This window comes from Athene noctua, chromosome 16, assembly GCF_965140245.1.
Source record: "Athene noctua chromosome 16, bAthNoc1.hap1.1, whole genome shotgun sequence".
Classification (NCBI taxonomy): domain Eukaryota; kingdom Metazoa; phylum Chordata; class Aves; order Strigiformes; family Strigidae; genus Athene; species Athene noctua.
The window spans coordinates 5,820,943-5,844,650 of record NC_134052.1 but is presented as its reverse complement, the minus strand read 5'-3'; positions in this window follow the sequence as shown (position 1 = coordinate 5,844,650).

Genomic DNA, 23,708 nt, shown 5'->3' with positions numbered 1-23,708 from the left:
ATTCTGGGCAGCTGTCTCAGGTCCCGCATCTCATTTTGGGAGCAGGTCAGTGAGAAGGGTGTCTGAGCACTGCTTTGCTCATCTCTGTGTAAGAAAGGGGGGGGCTCATGGGCAAGACTGAGGTAAGAAACAATTTCTGGGGAAGGCTGGGGTAAGAAACAGTTTTTGGCAGCACAGTGGTCTCCTGTGGGACTCACTGTCTGTAGGCATCACATCACCACCACATAGATGAGAACTATTACTTGTTTGGGGATTCACAGTAACCAGGGATTGAAGACTGGAAGCTAAAGGGAATTCAGGGACTGACAGGGTCTTGACTTCCCAGGGCCCATTTTATGCTTTCCCAGCTGTGAGAAAAACTCAGGCAGGATGGCTGCTAGGAGGAAGGAACCAGGCAAGGGTCTCCTCAGGCAAAATAATTTTGGACCTGGAAGTGGAGAGGCAAAATGGGGGGATCTGAGGAAAGAGACTACCATTTTCCCATTGAGCCTGTGGGAACAGCTCGATAAACACTGATGGAACCAGATCACATACCCTTCAGGACCAGTTTCTACAGTGCCATCGATGTTTTCCAGCTGAGCTGTTGCCTTGGTTCATCTTGCCTGGTAGAGGTCCACTTCCCTGCTAGGGACTGGCAAGGTTTTTGAAGGCGTTTTGAGGCATGGTGGTTTCTCCTTCCCTCAGTGCAGGTCTGGGTGCCACAGGCTCAGTGTCCCCCTTCTCCAGCACTGGATTTAGCTGGAAACACTGGCTCTTCATCCCTTTGTAGGAAAAGCTCCAAGTAGGGATGCAGGAGATGTCTGGATCCTCACTGCTGGGTGGACAGGGGGATGAATAGTGCATGCTGAGCTGAGGAGGATTTGAATTCAAAGTATGTGGCTCTGTGCCATTGCTATTAGCATCTGCTAATAAAATGCTAAGACTTATTAAGTGCCCAGATCCAGGGGGGAGATTTAAGGGGGATGCACTTGGACTGAAAGCAATAAGCTTAGGTGCTTTCTGGAGAGCACAGAAATGTGAGTGGCCAGGGGCCAGCTGTCCCAAGGAGCAAATGTAGCTGCTACCTGATAACAGAAAGCTGGAGAGGCAATCCTGACCCTATAACACTCCATGGGACAAGGAGGAGGAAAGGTTAGGGGGGCAGTGACAGATCTGCACCCTGTGGAGGGGAACCTAATCCTGTAAGATCAGTTCCCTGCTCCAACATCACTGACCTCCCGGGATGAGATTTCTGAAGGAGCTCAGGCAAAAGTGCAGGGAGAAAACCTTCCTTTGGGTTTGAGTCACAGTTTGAACATCCCTAGTGTCAAAAAGTAAACAAATACTAGTGGGACAAAATCACTGTTCAGCTGGAGCCTGGGAAGCCCAAGGGGGAAAAGAGCTGCTCTGGGTTTTCAGGTTCACATCCCGTCTTGTGCTTGATTTTATCTGCCATGAGACTTTGTGGAGCTAGGTTTGCTTTGCATTACAGCCACGTGCTTGTCTCAGCATTTTGATTTTCTCTCGCCTCTTTGCAGAGCAGCGCAAGGCAGGCTCCGGGGCTTTGCTGCGCACATGCAGGCTGCCTCGGCCATGGAGTCAATTGGAAAGCCATCTGCTCACACACGAATGAGGAGGTTTCCATGGTTTTATGAAAGAAAAAGACTCTTTTTTTTTCCCCCCTTCTTCCTACGATGAAGCCATACGTGCGCACAGATAACGGTGCCAGAAATGTGGTGTTTATCAAAGGTGTGTTCTCCACACTGCCACAGGACAGAGCCCCTGTGGAGGGGTGAGAGAGAGGGCAGGGAAGGGGAGAGCGGATGCAAATGCGTACCCAGCCCAGGGGACAGCAGTGGAAGGTGTGGAAATGAAGCTGGGCTGGGGAAGTGAATGAACGCTTCAGCCTGGACCCTCCCCCCAATCACGTCCATGTAAAATGTGGAGATTAGGTGGAAAATCCATATAGAGGGGAAATGTATGCCTTTAGCAGAGTGGGGCTCCAGACAGGCCAGCTAGCTGTTTTGAATGGATGTCCTGGCAAATAGAAAGTTCTCTCTTAGTTTCTTCTCCTGCTTCAGCCAGTGTTTCTGCTGTTAACTCTTCCTCCATGGGAAGACAGCGTGTGGGAGAGAGGCGACTGTCTCTACCCTGCTTATCCAGGGCAGCAACACCCAATCCCTCCAAAAGCTTCCAAAAGTCACAAGGTGGGAAAACATTTTGCAATGAGATGCGAGAGGTAAACATGTGGGACTATCAACAAACAGTCAAGGAGAAGAGGAAAGCGCTCTCTCACTTGTTTTCTGGCTAGATCCTGGACTGGCAGGGATGAGACATGGAGGAGACTGAATTAACTTCCAGGCTTAACCTTTAGTCATTTTTACAGTGAAAATGGATTTCTCCAAATACCTTTAACTGTCAACATCTTTGGGGGAAAGAAGCCTCATGTGGCATTCAGAGAAGGTGAATAAATGTGGAAAGATGAGCATGAAAGAGATGTCCAGGCACTTTGCAAACAGGAGATCACCTCTGCAAGTCATCTGTCCTGGGCACACTGGTGCAGATGCTTATCCCCAAGGCTTTGCCTTGAGCCACTCCAGCCCCAGGTATGGCCTTCGCACAAGATCCTTTGCATGGTAAGAGGGAGATGCACAAGGGGAAGAAAAGAGAAGAGAGTGTTGTTAAACGCGGGCTTAGACCAAGGTGAGGAAAACTGGTGTCCTGGAGGATGTTCTCCTGGGCCACATCAAACACCCAGCTCATCTGGGGTCACCAGTACCTGCAGCCTGAGTTGCTCAGAGCATCTTGGGAGGGGAGAAGGAAACATCTACATGATGGGAGAGCAGAGACCCCAAACGAGGGGCACTCGGTGCCCTGCTGTGGCAGGCAGGATTCCCAGTGAAGTCTCAGCATTGCATCTTGCTGGCAAAGCAGGGAGGGTGGGAAAGCCCAGCTCTTGCCCAGATCTGAAAGATCCATCAGTTTTCCCACCAGGGGCCATGGGGAGTCCTTCCAGCTGGCCTTGGCAAGGGCTGGGGAGCAGGGTATGGGCAAGCAGGAGGGCATGGGGTAGGACCCGCAGTCCTGCTATGGATCAGCTTCACAATCTCCGTGCAGCCTTTGGGGCAGGATTTCTTGCTGCGGTGCTGAGCTTCCAGCGAGGGTATCCCATGGCTGGGGAGATAATGAGATAATGATTGCTGACAACTACAGGCCACCAGTGATGGCTGGGAGCTGGATCCTCCAATGCAGGACCTAATCCTGTCCCCAGGTCTTCTCCTGGCCACCAGATGGGTTATGGCCAGGCACATCCCTGATCTGGCTGCCTCTAAACTGGAGGCTGGAGGGATGAAGGATCAGGAAGCCCTTATCTCCTGCTTTGCCATAACCATGATCAACACTTCTGTGACAGACACATTTTATAGCCCCCCCACCCTCTCACGTCCACAGACTGGGGGTCCTGGGAGATGCAGTAGCACGGGAGAGGAGGGCAGAGAACCGCGAAGGCTGCACACCACAGCGTGTTGAAAATACTACTGCTAATTACACAATGCGTTCCTTATGTTCCCTGGAAATGCAATATGCAGGAGGACTCCCAGCCAATTCATGTTATAGGACAAATCAAGGCAATATATTATTCAACTCAGCTCCTAAATTTGGTCATACTTTAGCTGGTGTTTTCAGACATTTGTGTGTTAGGTTGGCCAATGCCACAGAGAAAAGTGATGGGGCAATTATCCTAATTAGGAACAAATGCATTATTTCTGCAAGTTATTTGGTGCTTGGATCAAGCCCTCCCCATTGCGTGACTGCTTTGCATAGAGTTAACCCCTGCCAAGACCTCCTGGAGGTCATTTTTCTGGAAGATGAGAAGGAAATTCAGTGGCCATCAGATTGCTGGGGTTAAAAGCTGTGCAACGCCTGAAGCTTTCACAGAGGCCAGCTGCAGCCTCAGAGGCTTCACTGACACTGGGCAGCTTTTCCTCTTCACAGGAGCTGAGGACAGGCTGTGTGTCCTCCGGAGGGGTGAGGGACCAGCCCAGGGAAGCCCAGCTGCCTTTGAGCCTGGACCAGCATAGCAGCAATCCACCTGGGCAGCACGTGTTGGATAAGGCAGCATCTTCACCACACAGATGAGCAAGACTCCTCTTGCCCCATCCCTAAATCACAGCCTGCCGGTGATGCCATGTGCCTATGGCCCTGTTTTTGGGACCCTGGAGAAGAGCATGATGAGCTCAGCCAAAGACATGACCCTTCCTAGTCAGCCACTGGCTTTGTGGATTTGTCCCAGCATTGCAAACCCAGCACCCAGAGGGCTTCCTGCAAGAGTAAGGGAGCAGAAACTCCTGGCCCTCTTCACCCTCACATTTTGCCTTGTTTTCCCCCTTTTTAGCATCACCCACAGGTGATTTTAGGTACAGTGAGGACCGTCCTTCTTGCACAGACCACACAGGACTCACACCTGCACTCACTCACAGCAGCTCTTTCCTCAGCCCCGTCAGAGAGCCCATGGACCAGCGCTTTAACGAGGCATGTTCAGGGTCTCATGTGGCATCAGTCAATGAGGAGACAGAGCCTCATCCATCCCCTGGCCCCACTCCGGTCCCCATTACAGAGCTCTTAAACAGAACACCAGCCCTGTCAGCCCAGCATCATTTTGGGGCTCCAACATCTCGGCTGTGGCAGGCTGCTGTCTGCACAGCCGAGCATCTTGCGGTGAGGTGGGCTCCAGCACCTTGCTGCACCTCTCTGGCAAGCAGCCCTGTCCAAAGCCAGACCCACAGTTTCTGCACATCTACCTCTCCTCCATGTGAGCCTGTAGCTCACAGAGAGCCCCATTGCCTGTCTGAGCTCCATGAGAAAAGTCAGGGGGCTGACAAGGGACTTGCTCGGAGCAGGCACAACCTGGCAAACCCTTCCCTTCGCAGAATTCCCTGGCCTCATCCACAGTGGGTGCAGGGGCATAGGATGGAGGAGCTGCTTGACTCCAAATCCTTTTTGCTTTTGTATTTTGTCTTTCCTTCTTCTTTTTCTGCTTTCTCCAGAAGGGCCCAGATGCCTTTACTTTGGCTGGGCTCCCTTGGCCAGCAGCCCGCGGAGGCACCAGAAACGCCGTGTGTGAGTGTGTGAGCTTGTGTGTGCAATATTAATACACAGAAATGGAAGGCAACCAGCATATAAACATTCTTTACTGTTTGGGTCACAGCCCAGGGAGCTGTAAGAGCTTTTGTGCTGAGTTTTGTACACACAGACTAAATAGAGAGGGAGCAAGAAGGGCAGAGAAGATGGGAGGCTGGGAGAGACAGGGTGGGAGGATGAGAGGGAAGGAGGAGCAGGGAGGACTCTCTCTAGACTATGGGATCTGATGGGAGCACGTGGGGAAGGTGTTGGTGCAGGGCTGGGAGCTCCAGAGGACACCCACATCTGCTCCCCACAGAGGGCTGGGCTGGAGGTTGGGGGAGAGATCAGCTTGGGGCTGGTTATCATGCATGTATTTTTTTGCATTAAAGCAAAAGAGAAATAATAACGATAAAAGATAAATAATAACAACAAGCAGCTGAAGGCTGAAATAACCAGGATTCCTGTGCAAATCTCGTTAGAGGGGCTTAAGTGTCTTTTTGAGAATAAGAAGGAGGTGGCTATGCTGGAAGCATTTCTGCAGCCGCCAACGGGAAGGATGGTCTCTCCAGAGCTAACGAGACCCAGCTGGGTCCCGACTGCAGCAGAGAGTGTTAAATCAGAAACTATTCCGTCAACAGCCAGTTTGGCCAAATATGAAACATTTCCAGGGAATCAATGGCCGGTGCTTGTGACGCAGAAGCCAATAGTCCTGACTTCTTTTCCAGAGCCTCCAGAAATACACTCGTCATTTTGGACTTAAAGGGACAGACCGTGCTTTTTCCACCCATCTCATCAGCATTCAGCTGAGAAATCCACATCCCAGCAGTGAGAGCAATGGCTGGGCTGGTCTAATCCACTGGTTAATGCTTGTGAAGGGCCCCAGGGGCTTTTGGAACTGCCAAGCTGCTCCACATGATGAATCCGAACTGGACGAGTCCTCCCCAAATGTTTTCCATAGAGATGAGCTCAGATGGAGGACTCAAGATCTGCGCAGCTGAGCTCGGACCACCGTTGCTCTCCTCCTCTGCTGATGTCTGAGCTTTTGACCCTCACCTGTGCAGAGCCTGATGGAAACAAAATATTTGGGCGCTGTTCATGGGGATGCAGGAGGGCAGGGGTCACCAAACAACCTGGCACAGGCAGGGCTGACTGCTGTCCACCTTTGTGCTTGGTAAGACATATAAATCATTACAGTATAAAATAATAATCCCCGGTGATAAAACAGAAGGTGAAAAATTGACAAAAAAGAGTATCAAATAAATGTAAATTACTCAGACAATGGAACAGTAAGATCTGTGGAGCAGTATTTGCTGCAAATCAGCCTGTATTGCTATTGGAGCAATGCAAAACCTGCCCAGCTCTGAGCTTTGCAGTACACAATGCATCCATGTCCTTAGGCATCCTCCCCATCTCGGAGAGATCCTTCCTCATTCCCTTCTCTCTCCTGGTCATGTCCTCCATCAGAGGAGATCTGATTGTGCTCTTCCCCTCAGATGGCTGTATTTTAGTTGAGGGCATGCCCACATCTGCAGCTTTACGCTGTAAAAAGCTCTGAAACCAAACCCTCATCATGGCTAACCATGATTTTCCTCCACGTAGGCAAAAGCTACTGAGAGGTGCACACTGAAGCAAAGCTGCCCAGCTGCTGGGACAACAGTGACATGGTCTCGCTTTGCCCAGGGTGTGCTCAGACATACATGGGTGTTCTTGCTCTGCATGGCTCACAGCTCCAGCAGGTGAAGGGCACTCTGCATCCACAGCATCATTAGCTGAATGTGAATTCCCAGTTGTTCCTGGTTGGTGGTCTCCTCTGGTGAGTGTGGCTTTTATCGGTGGCCAGGGAGCTGGAAAAAGGAGCCAAGCATCTTGTTTCTCTTTCCCTGCTGTAGGCAGCCCACAATCCCACCAGCTGCTCCAGCCACAAAAATAAGCCTGGGAGTTCTCCTGTTAAGCAAATTTGGGGAAAAATCAAAGTAGATGAGGAGGTTAACCTGGGGTGGGGAGGGGTTCACCTAGAAGCTGGGTAAAATTAGAAGCAGAGGAGGGATGCATTCGCAGCTCCCCTGAGAAGAGGGCTCTGCTGGGACATGGCAAGTTGTTCCCATCACTTTGGGGGTGACAATGGAGTAACCTGTGTCTGGAGAGCACTGGGGTAACCTTGAGATGGCGAGGAATCAGCATGGCCCACAGGCTCCCTGGGGTGGCTCTGAGCAGGGCAAGAGCTTGGGATTTGGTCTTGCCCAGTCAGGGCAGAGCATTATCAAGGCGGGTCAAGCCAATGGCTGGAGAAGGAGCTTGTGGCCATGCTGAGAGGTAAACGGAGGATCTTCTCCATGAGCCATGTCCCAGCCCATCCCCTGTCCCCTGCACCCCACAGGGCCTGCACCTATCGCTCATGCTGACAGCTCCCCCTCCGCTGTGTTTCCAGAGGTACTTCCAGCATGGAAAGTTCTATTTAAAGGGCATTTTTCCTCTCTCTCTTTTTTCCTTTTGGATGAGAAGCCAAGGGGCTGTAAAATGCAGAGTTTCCCACCTAGCTGAACCAGAGGAAATGATGCTAACAAAAAGTTTAATTTACCCCATCAAAGCAGTAACAGGCATCAATTTTTGGAGATGGACAGAAAAGCTGGAGTGGACAAAGTGGACCTTGGATTGAGAGAAGAGGGGCTTGGCTCCCCCATCCCTTTTCTAAGCTGCACAGAAGGCAGACCTGGGGAGATCCAGGACGGGCAGAGCAAAGCTCTTCTGCTTCTGGTAGCTCCCTGGGTCAAGAGGGAGGCAGAACACCTCGTGTCTCTGGGCACTGGGCAGATCTTCACCGTTTGAGATGAGCATGCCTTGAGCTGAGCAGAGCATGCTGAAGCCATTGCACTTCCCATGGCTTCGGGTCACCTCTTCCCCACCTTTCTCCTCCCGGAATGTGGTTCTGGAAGGGTTGCCCATGCAGGGCACTTCAGCCCACAGAACCAGTTTGGGCAGATGAGGGCTCCTCCATCCTGGTGGGCTTGCAGCCCGCTGGCTCATGAAGCAGCCCCTGCGCATGCCCGATCAAACGCTGTTTGACTCGGCCCCGCATTCGGTGGGGAGGTTAATCAGCTCCTGGGAAACCTCTGGAAAAGCAGGCAGGGGGCAGGTCTGTCAAAGGCGCCGAGGGGGAGGGAAAAAGCATCATTATTTTTTTTATTTTCCTTCTCTCCCTGCTGGCTAGGAGTGAAGAGCTCTCATCAGAGGTCACCACTCTTGGGGGCAACACTGGGAAGTCACCGGGGTCCCTTGGCCAGGGGCTGCCCAGGACCCGCCAGTGTGTCTGGGATACAGCACGACCATGCACCATACATCAGGGTGATTCCCTTGGGGGATTAACCTTGATTAATGCTAATTCCTCTGCTCTGCAGCATTTTTTCATCCTTGCTGGCATGCTTGGTTTTAACACATGCCGTGGGACGCTGCTGTAATGAGGGGACAGTTTTCCTGGTGGGGCTGATGAATCTTTCCCACTATCCCTTGACATTGGGACAGCCACTTCAAGGGGTGCTTGGGTCTCAAAGTCACCCAGCCACCAGTAGATCATGAACAGGTACCAAAATGGGACAGGGAGAGCCCTGTGTCCCTCTGCTGCTGCTCCAAGCAGGCAGGGATCTGAGCATCAGGAGCACAAGAAACACCCCCATGTCCCTTCAGGCACTGAGAAAATTATGTGCATGGATGCAAAAGAGGTTAGGGGGAAGTCTCTGCTCCCAAGAGAAGGGAGTCAGGGAAATGGAGAGGTTTCAGGGACTTTGGCTCTCCTGAGAGCACAATGGCTGAAGGCAATGCCAGGTCTTGTGAGGGCAAGAGCTTCCCCACAGGACACCTGTGATGCCCTGCACCCCGTGGTGCTCCTGACCCTGGGCTTAGGCTGCTGAACGGGGCTGCCCAAACCCAGGGGGCTGGTCCCCAGCATGAAGAGCCCTGCTCCTAAGTGCTGATCTGGGGAGTTAGCCAGCTCCCACTGGGATCTTGATTTCTCCAAATGCAGCAGCATTAGCGAGACAGCAATACCCCTCAGCACTGGGTTGGGTTCTTCCCTAGCCCAGCCCAGCTATATGGCTTCTGCAGCCCTTGCCAGACCCCAGACCACTTCCATCATCAGGGCTGCAGTGAAAATGAGCCCTGAGGCCATCCCGTGCAGCAGAAGAGGCAAGCTGAGAAGTACCAATGCAAATACCCAGGGCAAGAGGCCAAATCCCGCTCTAGCTGGAGGTTCAGTTATGTTGGCACTGCCAAGGAGTACAGATCCTGGCCCTCATCTGGCTGCACTAGCCAGCAGGTAAATAAGAGGCATCCCCTGCTCCCTGACCCCTTGCCACTCCACAGCATTTGCAGGCAACAGGGTCTGACTAAATGCTGGAGGTCAGGACCTCCTGGAGTCACTCATTTCCAATTAACAAGTCAGCTGCACACCAAGATCTGCCAGGTTTTGCAAGAAATCATTCAGGGACACAGGCAGATTGGCTGTGCAAGCACTGCATACCTCCGCCATGGGACCTTGCCTCTGGCTGCAGCCAGGGAGTTCTTTCTGGGCCATGGCCAGGCTCCCCAGGGATACTCCAAAGAGCAGATGAAGATCCTGGACTTGTTTGCACCCTCCAAGTCAAGCACGCCAGGATCTTCCTCCTGCGAGCGAGCAGATGTACAATTACCTCTGCTTTGCTTTCATTCTGTGGCCTGGGTGGGTTTTGGGGTGGTGTTGTCTGTCCTCAGGGGTAGTGCAGGGCAGAGGAGTTCAGACCAGGACAGGTGCTTGGATGTTGTAAGCAGCTGCGGGGCTGGTGGCACACGGCAGCCTCAAGCTCTGACACTGCTGAAACTCAATGACTGTTCAAGGCAGCCTCAGTTTTGGGAAAATGCTGGCACTTGCCACTTGTGTCACCCTTGTGCTGTGCTCTTGCCATTCTAAGCTCAGCAATGGTCCTGTCACCCTCCCCAGCTCTCCTTTTTATTCAGAACAAAGCAAAAGAATGATCATCTTCGGGTGTTTTGGTTAATGGTACAACCTTGTTTGCTGTTGTCTTGGGTATGAGGGGCTCTGCTCTGGCTCTGCACCATCCTCTCTGGATGATGAATTAGATGCACCTATAGTGACAGTGGTAGACAAACAAGACCTCTCATGGGGCAGTATCCATCCTGGGGCCTGCAAACTGCCATCGTTTTGCACACCAGACCTCAGTGATGGAGACATTTGAATTCAGACTCTCCATGGTGAAGCCTGAAAATGCCTCAGCTCTGCCCCAGTAACTCCTCTAAATGCTGTGCTCTTCTAGACTATTAAATATTTAGGATCTAACTATGAGGAGCTTGCCTCCCCCCCAGATTCGGAAGCCACACCGGTCAGCCCAGCCGGCTTTGCACACTGCAACACTGGGAGAAAACGGAGATAAAAACATCCTGTAGGGCCTGAGCAGAATGGTGATTAATCCTTGGAAAAGGCTAACTGACATGACCATCAATAACTACAGTAACTTGTTATGGCTGCCTCATTCCAGGAGGATTACATGCCTGAACACTCCTTAAAACATCTAATGAATGTCATTTTGTTTTTACTCTCGGTGCTCATGCAAGTGAAGCACTCGACAGTGCTGGCCAGAACCATGGGGAGAGCCGTCAGGGCTGCTCCAGCTTCCCACACACCGATCCACCACACACCTCCCCGCTGACCTGAAATCTCCTCGCTGGGTGCTCCTGCCACCCTCCACCAGGATCCTCACAGCCAGCCAACTGCTGGTTCTCGCTGGCTTTAGGGGCCTTTGGGTCTTGCTGGAGGACACTGTGGCTCTTCCCAGTGACCTGAAAGCAGTGTTTTAGTCAAGCAGAGCATGGGTCAGGTTTTCCTGTCTGGTCCCTGTTTGGGGGAACTCAAGGAGGAAGATGGCAAAGGCATGAGCGCTGACACAAAATGTGTTTGTCTGCTCCACCTTCAGACTTCTCCTCCTTGTCCCTACTGAGAGAACAAACCTGCCATTAAAGGCCAACAGCCATGAGCCCTGCAGGCCTCAGTAAGCCAAGGGGAGGTGTAGCGTGTCCAGAGTTTCCCAGGCACAGCTATGTCTTGGTGTGCACCACCCCAGATATGCCACTTACCTGGCTCTCTGAAATCCATGCTAACTACAATTCCTCTTAATTTTGCTGAAGAATGTTCTTTAGAAGGGAAGAATAGAGGAAGCAAAGCTGCAAAAAGCATTTTTTGCACTGAAGGACCATGCCATTTTGCCTTTCTCGCACAGACAAGCCATGATGCACTGTGTCCTGTGGTGCAACCGTGGCAGGCTGGGGCTAGGAATCACTGTGGAGATGCTCAGCTGACGTGTGTGCATGGCACTTCAGGAGAGGGGGAGAGGCGGTTTTGGCAAGGAGTATGTACAGCCGAGGGTTACTGCTCTGCCTCGTTCATGCCGTACAGGGACATTATCACTGGCTGGGCCTGTGTCAACTTCTCCAAAACCCCACCATGAATCCATCAACATCAGGGAGGCCCCTGATTAAGAGTAGCTGACAGTGTGGTCTCTTATTTCACAGAGGACACAGGGGTAATTTTCAGCAACTGCGAGTCACTTGCCAGTAGCTGCTCCTGAGCATGTCCATGTCTAACGATCCCCTCTCAGACATGGCTCCAGGGAAAGTATTTTTATTTTCTACTGATAATGCTCTCTGGGTTCATACCAGGCTTGCTCCTGACCCCACATGATGGGCAGCCAGCAGTCCTGCCTCACCCTGCTACGGTTTCAGTTTTTCAGGGTGCTGGCAGCTTCTTGCCTGTTGATGCTGTGGAATACTTTCTGGGCCCTGAAAAAAGGCTCTCGAAAAGGTCTGGAGACGCTCTCTGGACTCGTGCTGCCTGACCCCAACGATAGTCTGAAGTCATCTGAAGAGAGACCTCAGCACTGAAGGGGACATCAAAGCAGGTCTGGCAGCCAGGGTCCCACCCTGCTCCTCCCCGCATCCTGCCAGTATAAGCGGCCTCCCCAGTTAGTTACTGGTTTTCCTTAAACATGAGACTGTCTGCAGAGACACAGCCTGAGCCCAGCCCTGTGCAGCAGCTCACACCTGACCTTCCCTGATTTCCTCAGCCCCGGACGGCTTGGCTTTTCCTATTAGCAGAGGACCTTTTTGCCGCTTCTTGTACTCTCAGCCTCATATTTCAAATTCCTTCAGAGCTGTATCTGGTTTTCATTTAAACATATTACATTTAGAGATATATATATAATACAATGAGAAAGGATTTTCAAGGTAATAAATGGAACATGCGAGCCTAATTATTCACGATGACCCAATGCAATTCAGTAACTCCAGCAAGTTGTTTATATTGGCAAGATGAGAACAAAATATCATTGGATATGGTCATTATTCTTCTAAGGTTTCAATATATATACATTGTCAGGAGTCCCTGAGTTATGAAGTCCTCCTTGCTGGAGGAATAAACATGCTGGGTAGTAATCCTGGAAGCAATCAAAATGCCTTCAGCTCGGTGCCTGCAGAGCCCCTCTCTCCCATGATGTCTGCAGTCAGCCCTGAGCCCGCAGGCTTCAGTCACAGCCCGGACTCACACAGTTTATCCCGCTCTGAGGCCATGGGCAGAGCTCGGTGAGTGAGCAGAGGCAGAAATAGGATTCTTGGCATTTCAGGTTGAATTACTGGAGCTGTCTGTGACCAGCCCCACTGGTCAAATAGGAAAAAATAACTTGAGGGAGCTGGCTTCACTCTCAATATGGCTGGAGGAGACTGAAGGGCGTCTGCTCCTGCATGCTGGCCTGGGAATGTCCTTCAGATGCTCTGGTTTTGCAGAGGCGGGACTGGCTGCTCTGCAGTTTGTTCAGGACATCCCACCTGGGGTGCTGCTGCCCCCATTCCCCACTCTGCTGAGCGTGGCGGGGTGGCAGCTCCTCTGGCTGTGGATGCAAGAGCAGGCTGAGGCTGCTGGGAAGGACATGGGGGAAAGGTCTGGCCTCTGTGCCCACCTCTTGTGCACTCCTTCCTGCCACTTGAGAAAAGCCTCCTGAGCATCCTTATGGCTAAAATCTGCTCCAGGGGAGCGGAGCACTGTGGGGCTGTGGGTCAGGGCAGCAGAGACAGCAGGTGCTAGCAATGCAACAGCAGCCCTTGGGCTACCATGAGAGGCCTCCAACCATATAGAAACCATTTTGTGATGGTGATGTACAAGCTCCTCCAAGAAACAGGAACAATGGCAGCTGAGCTGCACCCTCGCAGCTCCCGTTCACAGCCCTGGGTTTGACTCTCCTGGGACGCTGGGGACTGTCACAGGGTGCAGGGGCTCCGGGACTGAAAATGCTCAGCAAATCAAAGCACTGCCTATGCAGTGAGACACTGCCTACCCCATGCAGTTAAACCCCAGCTTGTTCCCAACAGGGCAGCCGGAAAAATCCTGGCAAGAGTTTCTGATGGGAAAAGGACCCACCCCTCAGCTGGTCCTGTGTCTGGGAGGTATAAATCAGCCCAGAAGACAGCATTTCTGTTTCAGGGAGAAGTTAACTTTCCACTGAATGCACTGAGCTGACAAGCAGTGAAGCCTTAGCTGTTTACCCCAGAGCCCAGGCGTCATGGTCTGCATGGCTGGAAGTCTCAGTGGGGCTCTATTCACTTTGATTTTACACCAGGGTTAACTAGACCCCGGTAATTATTCCCTTTTAACAAGGCAGTGTTTACACCTATGAGAAAGGGTCAGCTCCTGACTTGCTCACTGTGGCTGGAAGGAGAGTATTGCTCATGGCAGCTGGAAAAGTGAAGTGACCATAGGGGGGAAGGAAAAGATGGGAAGAAAGAAAGAAATGGAAATAGGAAAGGTGATCCTAAAGCTCAGATGAAAAATATCCCCCATGATCCTTGACTCCACAGCTTGCTCCCTCCCCATCACTTCTTCCACCCAACACGCTGTGATGCCGCCTCAGGATACACACAGAGATAGTTGGAAGCTGGGATAGGTTGATGGATGTCTTAGCTCCTGGGCTATTAAATGTCTGGACCAGCTAATTTTAAAGCAAACAAGCAAAGGCCAAATGACAAATTGTTTGGGAGGCCCTTCAGCAAGAGGATGGAGTTTTACGACCGCCAAGGGCACTGTTGCTGCCATTAAAGCTGTGGACATGGGGGAAAAATACGATCTGATTTATTTGGTGATGGTGAAAAATATTATCCAAGCTATAATTTATTGATCATTACATCCTCCTGGTCTTCAAGGCCTCCTTCTTGTGCATATGGAACATATACATATTTTTCCTTGCATATGAGGCTGAACACATCGTTGCTCCTGCCTGTGAGGAATTTTTGCATGCTCTGATGGCCATGGCAATGCCGGCAGCCCCCACGGGGCAGCACTGGGGAACAGCTGTCTGCGGCGAGGGACAGGCCACCTCAGGGCTGGGGCTGCTCTTCGGCAAGGAGCTGTGTGCTTATGGGGAATAATTTGACACTGGCAGGAGCTGCTGGTCCTGTGGGGCTCATCCAGGTCCAACGTCTATCAGGATGTCCACCTCCTCCTTCCCACTGGACACCCATCACCAGATCACTGCCAGAGGCTCCTTCTGCTCCCATCCTGCTCCCCTCATCCTTGTGCCTGCCCTTCCTCCTGGTCCCCAAGGCATCTTGGAGACACTTGGGAGTAATGCTTTCCCTGGGGAAGGACAAATTGGTCCAAACTTCCTTCCACAGCCATGGTGAGGACAAAGAGGACCTTGGGGAAGTTTATTATTTGTAAATGAGAGCAGGAACACGCTGCTCTCCTGGTACAGCACTGCCACGGCTGCGTCGTACCCCCAAGCCATCGCCTCGCAGCAGCCCCAGCGCTCACCCCAAAGTGCCTGCAGCAACATTTCTCAACCGCTTTCAGCCACAGGCTGAACATGGTTTTCATTTCCCAAATCAAACAAGGGCTCGGTGCTTCCCCAAGCAGGGGCCCGCGGAGCCCAGCTGCCTCCGTTACCTGGCTCAGGGAGCAAGATTGCTTCCTGCTGCAAGCCCGGGTAGTGGGAGCAAAATTCAAAATGGCAAATGAAAAGAGGGCAGCCTTGGGCCCCCAGGAGCCTCGCTGGAGCTGCAGGCTCTCTAAGCCAGTCCATCTGGTGAGGAGAGAGCCGGGCTCTGCAGGGATAGCCGGAAATAACAGCAATTTATGCAGTTATGTTTCCAGATTTTTTTTCTCTAACCATCAAATAATACCACGAGGAAAAAAAAAAAAAAAAGGAGAAAGGAAATAGAAAAAGCAATATAGGGACCAGAGTTTTTAATCCTCCTTGCATTCCCAGAGAAATCCAGGGCCTCTTTCCACCCTTTAACTCACTCCTGCTCTCCGTTAGAGCCTCCTCCAGCCGACCTCGCAAGAGGAGCCCAACCACTCTGCAAGCAGTCTGGGGCATCTTTTGCCTGTGCAAAGCTATTGAACACAAAACATGATCCCTGCAGCTTTTGGAGGTGACTTTGGTGACCTTTTTGTGGCAAGTGCCCTTTGCAGAGCATCACAACCCTTCCAGCCTGGCAACCCAAGGGAAGTGGGAGCCAGGGCTGGGTAATCCCAGCTAGCCGAGGGCTGCTTCTGGAGCAGCACGGAGATCTTGGCGTCCTGCTCCGCCAGGATGATACTTGCTCCCAGTCAGATGCTGCATTTCCCCAGGGTGTCTCCAGGACTGACTCGCTAGCAGTTATCACCGTGGCCCTGGTGTGCTGTTGATCCAACGGTAGCTGCAGCTCCACATCACTGGGGAATTATGAGAAAACCAATTTCTGGGGGGAGGCAAAGCCTCCCAGCCTCCATGCTGGAGCTGCTCTCCTCTGAGCCCTGCACAGCCTGTGAATATTACAGTCCCTCCTAGAGCTCAGGACAGATTTTGGCTTGGAGCAGAGCCCTGCTCTCTCTGCAGTCACCCACCACTCACCAGCCATGAGCACCCAAGGTATTGGACAAAGGGGTGCAGTCCAAGTGCCAGATATGATGGCATGGAGACTCTCCAAGCTCCCAGACCAACCTCCTGCTTTGAAGAAGAGTGCAGGAGAAAAGCAACCAGGAGGTCAGCAAGGCAGAGAGCCCAGGGAGCACAAAGTGTGTTTTGCAATGTGGCTGTTGCTCATTTATTTTCCTTGATTTGGGGAGCAAAGGCCAGGGGCAAAGGTGGGTCGCTCAGACCACCCACAGCCCTTGGTGGTGACAGGGAGTGACAGGGCCAAGAGGCACCTGCCATCCCCCTCCCGCCAGAGCTGCAGCCTGGCAGGGAGATGCAAAGCTGATGAGCACAAGCCGCGGCGTGGATGCCCGCGGTGGTGCCCGGCTGCTCAGCTGCTGCTCCTGACAGCCCAAGGATGGGCAAGAGCCAGGATTATCCCAGACAGCAGGACTAAATCCGGCTGTGTGACAATACAATGCAGAGCCTATTTTTCATCTAGCATCTGGAAACAAGGTGAATAAAACATTTTTGAGTGGACTGAGATTTCCCATCACACCTATCCAGTTGGGAAATCAGGGAGAAGATCGATAGCTGCATCCTCCCACTTACCAGGTAGAAAATGAACAATGCCCAGAGAGCTGCTGGGTCTCCTACCTGAGATACAGATGGACCACAGTACAGGTGCCCACGCCCAAGTCTCCTCTTAGGAGACCAGTTGGGAATTTGCCTGAATGAACATCCCAATGAATGTCTCTTCCTAAGGCTCCTTTCTTGCAGGGGGAAGAGGTTGTGGTACCCAGCCAGGCTGTCACACATCAGCGGGAAGAGGGGGCCCTGGAAACAATGAATTCCTGCCTCACCCCTGAATTAAAACAGCAAATATTTTCTCCTTTTTTTTGGAACAAAGTGGGAAGAAGGTCATGCTGCTTCCAGGAGAGAGCAGCACCATTCAGCATGCTCATGCATCAGTTGGACTTGACACCCAAAGTGCAGTGTGGGGTTTCTCCCATTGCCCAGGCCCGCTGGATGGGGGTCCCAGGGGACAGACCAGGCTCGGGGTGAGCCAGCCCCTGTCAGCACAGATCCCCCTTGGCGGGAGCAGACAGAGGACATGCAGCCTCACACTGTGCAAACAGAAGAGGATCTTTCTTGCCACTGGAGCTGTTTTCCCTTCCCAGAGTAAAATGCCCAAGCACTTGCTATATTTAGACACTAGAGTTTTTCAGGAAACAGAAAGAGGCTTGTATGAAACTCTGTGCTCACCTCCAGAGATGGCTTCTAGCATCCTGACCAGGGTTGGCCCCAAAGACCATCACTGTATCAGTGCCAACCCTATGCATCCTCCCTGCCCTGCCAGCCCTTCCCGCAGGCATCAGGGGACCCCAAAATGCCCTTGGTCCACGGCAGGCTCTGTGGGCCCCAGCCAGCCCCCCTTTCATGTGGGGAAAGGCTTAGAAAAGCTGGCGGAGGGCCAGCACTGCAATGGGAAAGAGCAGTGGTGCTTGACTCCAGCTGCCACTGAGCCCTGGGAGAGAGGGCTGCTGGTGCTAGACGGCAGACGGCACTGAAGATGGTGAAGCCATCCCATAATAAGACTTCTCCAGCTTTCCTGATGCTTTTTCCCTGACAGTGAGAAAAAGAAAAAGGTTGCCTTTTTCACTGATTTATTGTTAAAGGCTTGCACTGCTCCTTGTGGTGCCCAGGCTGAGGTCCCTGTCCCTGCCACCCGCCTGCGGGGCAGCCCTGCCTCCAGCGCTCCCCTTTTCCAACTGGATGGCTTCCCAGCAAGGAGCAGCAGGAGAAATCTTGGCTTCTGGTGGGGAAATGCAGCCAGCTCTGGGGAAGGGTGGGGAGGGAAAGCGATGCATTTCCAATGCTCGAGCACACCATCCTCGCAAGCATCCCCGTAATTGCAGCCACATGCTGGATCTCACAGCCCTTGCCTCGCTCGAGCCCCACATCCCCTTCTCCACTGCTGGGGCTGCTGAACAGCCCCCCCCCCCCCAATCCAGACATGCCTTTCATCTCCTGCTTTAGGCCAAGAGAGAGCTGCACCCGTTCTGCATCATGGACTTGCAAACCCAGTGGGGCTGGCGGGGAATTTCCAACACACCCTTAAGCTGCAGAGAAAAATAATGGACCCTGGACTATACTGGTCCCCAGACCCTTCTCTCTCTTTCTTTCCTCCCTCTCTCCTCCAGCATGAATATTTATCCCCTTGCCTGGACTGACTATTTATCCCCTCGCCTGGGCTGCCTTCACGCTGGCGGTCGCCATCAGCATTCCTGCAGGAATTCCTCCTTCTCCCGCCGCTGAGTGCAGCCCGGGGCCGGGGCGAGGGGGAGGCAGCCCTTTTCATTTCCAATCCCCCCATCCTCAATGGAGAGTAAACATTGTTCCTCTCACAAAGGCGGGTATTGTAGCAGGACTGGGGAAAGGCGAGCGGGAGGAGGCGCGGGGGAGATGAAGTGCGAGCGGGAGGGAGGGAGGGCACAGGAGAGCCCCCTGAGAAGAGGGTGAACGGGATGTGAATATAAATTCTGTAAATATTTTCTTTAAGGTGCTGCATGTAATCCCAGGAAATAGATCCAGTTTCATGAAAGAGCAGAGGGAGCAGGACTGACTTTGCCACGGGTTTCTCCGTGTTGATTAAAACCCTGATGGAGAGGCGGGGGAAGCATCCCAGGCAGCTCAGGAGAGCACCAGAACTTCCCCCTGCCACCTTCCTGCTGCCCCCCAGGTCCAGACACCAGCCAGGCAGCACCTGGCCCCCCGTGCTGTCCCCACTTGCTCTCCCCGGGCCCTTGTCCTCCTGGATAATGCATGGCCAGGCTGGTCAAGAAAAGAAAAATGGGGTTTGAGTCCTGCTCTGAAGGGTTTACTGCACATCAGCAACATCAACCTGAGCAGGGAAAAGATCCTGAGTTGAGATGGGAGTATGTGGCACCCAAGGGAGGGTGCAGGGACAACTCAGGCTGGCCATCACATGATAAAAATCAAGCAAAAGGCTTGAGATTTGTCTAAAAGGGAAATCCCCAGTGATTAATATGGGCACTGCTGGTACAGCCAGCAGCCTCTGTGGCCATGGGACAGCCCCACTGGCTCCACTCCTGCCCAGGACCTGCTGTGTCCATCCTTCACCCACCCCTGGACCAGCTCCCCTTTGCCCAGGGAGAAGACGGGAGGCGGGATGCCCCGGACCAGCACTGGCCATGCCGTTGGGGAGGGCAGCTGCCTGTCTCCTGCTCGATGGGGCAGGGGCTTTCCCCACCCTCCCACACAGCAGTCCGGAGCAGATGAACTATTACCCCATTTCAGTTGGAGGAGCCGTTGTGTCTCCTTCAGGAAAGGATTACCAAAACATCCAATTATGCTTTCCTTTCTGCCTCTCTTGCCTCCTTTTGATGCTTTTTGGCACTGTATGAAACAACTGTGTCCAGAAGCCAGGATTTCCATGGACACTTGCCTTAATGGTGATTCTTCACTTGCCCAGCTCCATCCCAGGAGCCCCATTTACCCTCTCACAAACACAGCTGCTCTCCCCACCCCACAGCCTGCTTGCCTTTGGGCGTTGAGGAAAGCACTGGCTGCCGGGCAGGAGCTGGGCTCCCAGCATGGCTGGGGACCATTGCTGCATCCCATTACTCGTGCGGGAGCTCAGCCCGCATCCCTGATTGAGGCCTCTGGGGCAGGGGACCTCCCGATACCTTTGACACCCATGGCTATCCTGCAGCATCCTCCAATGAAGGGAAGAGGCTGGCAGGCCACCATGCCCCTACCTGCTCCCCAAGTCACATGTAAGCACAGAAATTCCTAATTCTAAGGCACTTCTAGGAATTCAAGTTACTCTCTATATTTCTTATTCTTTAGCCCACATATATTTTCTATTATTTTTTAGCTCACAGGGGATCCCTGCCATCACCAGTCAGTCCCCCCACAGTCCCAGGGGAACAGATGCCATGGCCATGGTCCCCTTTCACCCAGGGCACCATGAAATGTCACATTCACTGCTCGGGGTGATGGGGAGGTCAGAAGTATAACCACATTGCAAAAGAGATTAGAGCCATTCAGGGAGGTCCCAGGGGGCTGCGCTGCAGGCTGACCCGGAGGTGTGCCTCACCCTTTCACTGCCAGGAGGATCACTGCACACTTGCTCCATCCCTCCTTCCCCAGTCCTCATCACCGGCTAATGTCTGAGAGGGGACGTGGGGCTCCACAGACCTTTGATCTGCTCCAGCACAGCTGTTCCCAGACCTTTATGTCAGGGATGAGAAATGTGACTGAAATAACTGACAGAGTGAACAGAAGCAAGTGTGAAAGCCTATAAATAAATATGACACAATAACTGTGATCGCTGCTAAATAAGATTAAAATTGAATTGATGGTATAAATAGAGTTGAAAGCAAAGATGCCACCAGCAGGTGACGTGGATTTGAGGTGGGGCCTGACCAGTGTGATGCAGGTGCAAACACAGTGAGGCCCTGTGCATGTTCTAGTTGTTCTGCTCCATCCCTCCTGACTGTCAGCCACGGAAGTGGTTATTTTGCCTGTTCCTGGTCTGGAGGGGGAGATGAATTTGAAGTGGGTCCTCCCAAGGGTGACAGTGCTCATGAAAGGGGAGCTGGGTGCAGTGGGATGGGGAAAAGCCCACAGGACCCAGAGGCTCCCCCATCCTTCCAGTTCCCAGGTGCTCTCCCATCCTTACCTCCCCTCTGCCCCACCAGTCCCAGAGGAACCAGACAGGGTGGGATGTGCAAGCCCATCCCTCGAGGGGCATGAAGAAGGTCAGGTCCCAGTGGTGGCCTGGGCCCTCTTGTCATCCTCCCAGAGCCCACCTGGGCAGCTGGCAGCTTCATGTGTGGCCTCCAAGCAGCCATAAAATGGGCTTCGAATTTCTCTTTCTGTGTTTAAAATATTTTCTCCCTTTCCTTTCTTTCCCCAGCAGATGTGTTAACCCTGGCTCCAGCAGATCTTGGCCCTTCGCAGTGCTGTTTACAACCCTGTTTGCAGCAGGAACTGGGCACACATTGACTCCCTTGCTGGCTGATGCAGAAGATGTGTGAGATCCTTAAGCCAGTCACTTTGCACCTGCCCCTCATGTTGCAGATACCCAAATGCTCTAGACACCTCAATCCTGAACCCACACAAGCATTAAAGAGCTGCATCTAGTATAAGCCCTGCAGCTCCCATGTAACTAGGACACCACCTCATGTCCTTGGCCCTGAAATCAGGAGCAGAGCCCAGGAACCTGTCCCTCCAGCATCCCAAACTGCTGCCGCCGCATCACCTTGGCCGATTTGCTATTCTGGGCTCAGCCATTCAGCAACACTTCAGAGATGCTCAGCAAACATTGAATACTGAGATCAGCCACAGGAGATCCCTGTGGGGACGGTGGCGGTGCTGCTGCCTGGGCCGTGCCACGGTGGGGCTCACACCATCAGAGCCCCTCGGTGCCAGCGCAGGGTGCTGCCAGCACCACCATGCTCAGCAGCACGTGGGAGAGGACATCCCACCCACAGCTGGTGGGGCAGAGATCTCTTCTGATTTTACCTACAGAGAATTTGCCCAGCTTGGATTCTCAGCAATCCTGCCAGGACAGAGAACTTCCCACGCTTTTTCTCCCTCTTTTCCACCTTCCTCACTGTGGGTCCAAACCCAACCTACCTGCAGCAGTCTCCTTCCCGATTAATATTTGGGCAAACACCCCCTTGGTATGAGACCATCCAAGCTGGGTTCAGCTCGACGCAGAGGGCTGGAGCTGGGGGGAGAAGGGGGGAGTGTGTGGGAAGGGGCGAGGGGCTGCAGATCAGGGCTGATATGGCCTGTCATTTTGGCAGAATTTTCTAGGACAGTTTGTACAGTGTCTTCCCTATACAATGGTTATGTCTAGCCACCGCGCTGCAGCTCTCATTTCCATGAGCAAGGAATTCAACCGAAAAGTAAACAGGAAAAAACGTTACATCTCACAGTTTATAAATATATATGGAATTATTTAGGCAGTCAGGCCAATTTGCACAGATGCCGCATATATGCTGTGACAGATCTCGATGTTGTTTTGGAGCCACCCCTTGTGAATGGGAAACAGGGCTGGTTTCTCGCCATGTCTGCATGAAATATCGGTATCATCCTGCAAGCTGTCTGCCAGCAGCGAGTGCTACGGCTCTTGGGAACAGTACTATGAGCTGATGTGAGCTATTTGCACGTAGTGCTGAGAGACTCGAGCCCCCACGTTTCCAGCTTGGACTGCATGAGGTCTTTGAAAGAGGCAGGGGAGCTTTTCCTGGGGACTGCATGGGGATTCCAGCCTGGGATCTGTCAGGGTGATGGTGGGGTGGGGGCAGGACCTGCCCTGGAGCACACACCTCCACGAGGGCAAGGTGGCATTTTGGAGCCCCTGTTCCCTGTGTCCAGTGCGCTGAAACTGCTGGTTCCCAGTGCTTGGGGGCAAAGGGGGGTGCAGGCAGGGCAGACCTGCCTCCAGCTCCACACAGGGCACTGAAAAATTGCTGCCTGTGGGAATGAGGGACCTGAGCCCCCATCCCATCAACCTCCTCTACAGTGAGCATCCCAAGTCGCCCCAAGCCCAGAGCCACAATTCAGATCAAAATGACGGGACTGGGCTTTTCCCAACAACGCCCTTTCCTCCCCCTCTCACACCCGGCTTGAGCCCAGAAGTTTATTCAACCTGACAGCCGAGTGACTTGATCATTCGAAGTGACGTCTTAATTACAGGACGTCCTCCATGGTGTTTTCTGGCTGTGGCTAGTAAAAGAAACTTCTCTTCCCCGTCTCCCTCTGCCCCCCCATCTCCGCTGAGCTCCGCCGAGCTGCGAGAGCTGCTCAGACAGTGGGGATATTGTTTTGGCCATTGCCTGAATGGTCCAGCCTCCTCAGCTGTAAAATTACCTAGAGGATAACTAAACAAACCCCAGACAAACACTTCTTTAAAGGCACTGCTTACTTTGCAGCAGCCATTTCCCCCTGCCCGCCACATGTGCTCATGCTGGGTTTTCTTTTCCTCCCTCTCAAGGGCGACACAGTTGCAATGCCCTTGCAAAGCATTGCATGGGGAACGGGGGACGGTGAAGCATGAGGGGATATGGGGGATGTCGTGGGCTCTGCTGGACCAGGCTCTGCTCAGCTCCAGCCCCAGCTCAGGGCTGGAGACTTCATGAGGCAGAGGCACCAGGAGCAAACTGGGAGGGAGAGACAGCAACTCTTCGGGCTGGTCCATGTCAGAGCTGGGAGGAGGAATAGTGTTTCAAAGGGTTCAGCCCTGACCCTTTGCCTGAGTGGACTGGGGTTTTCCCTGAAAGAGCACTGCTGGTCCACAGGGAAACTGGTCACGCCAGCCTGGTCCAAAGTCCACTGAAGCCAATGGAAAAACTGTCCCGGTTTCCAGAATCGTGCAAAACCCAATGGGACTGCCGAGCTCCAGGGGATGAAATCAAGTGTTAAGTGACAATAAAGCCCCTCTGGACTGGGCTGGATGAGTGGGGAGGTCAGGACAAGTCCCCTCCAGGAGGTTTTGCCCTTTCCAACTATCCCTCATAAATAGGAGAAAAGTTCTGGCCAAATCCTCATTCAGAGTCAATCTAAGCATTTCCTGACTCGGTGTTGATTTCACAGATTAAAGCTGGTCAAAAACAACCCGCTCGAAATTCAGCCAGCATTAGTTTT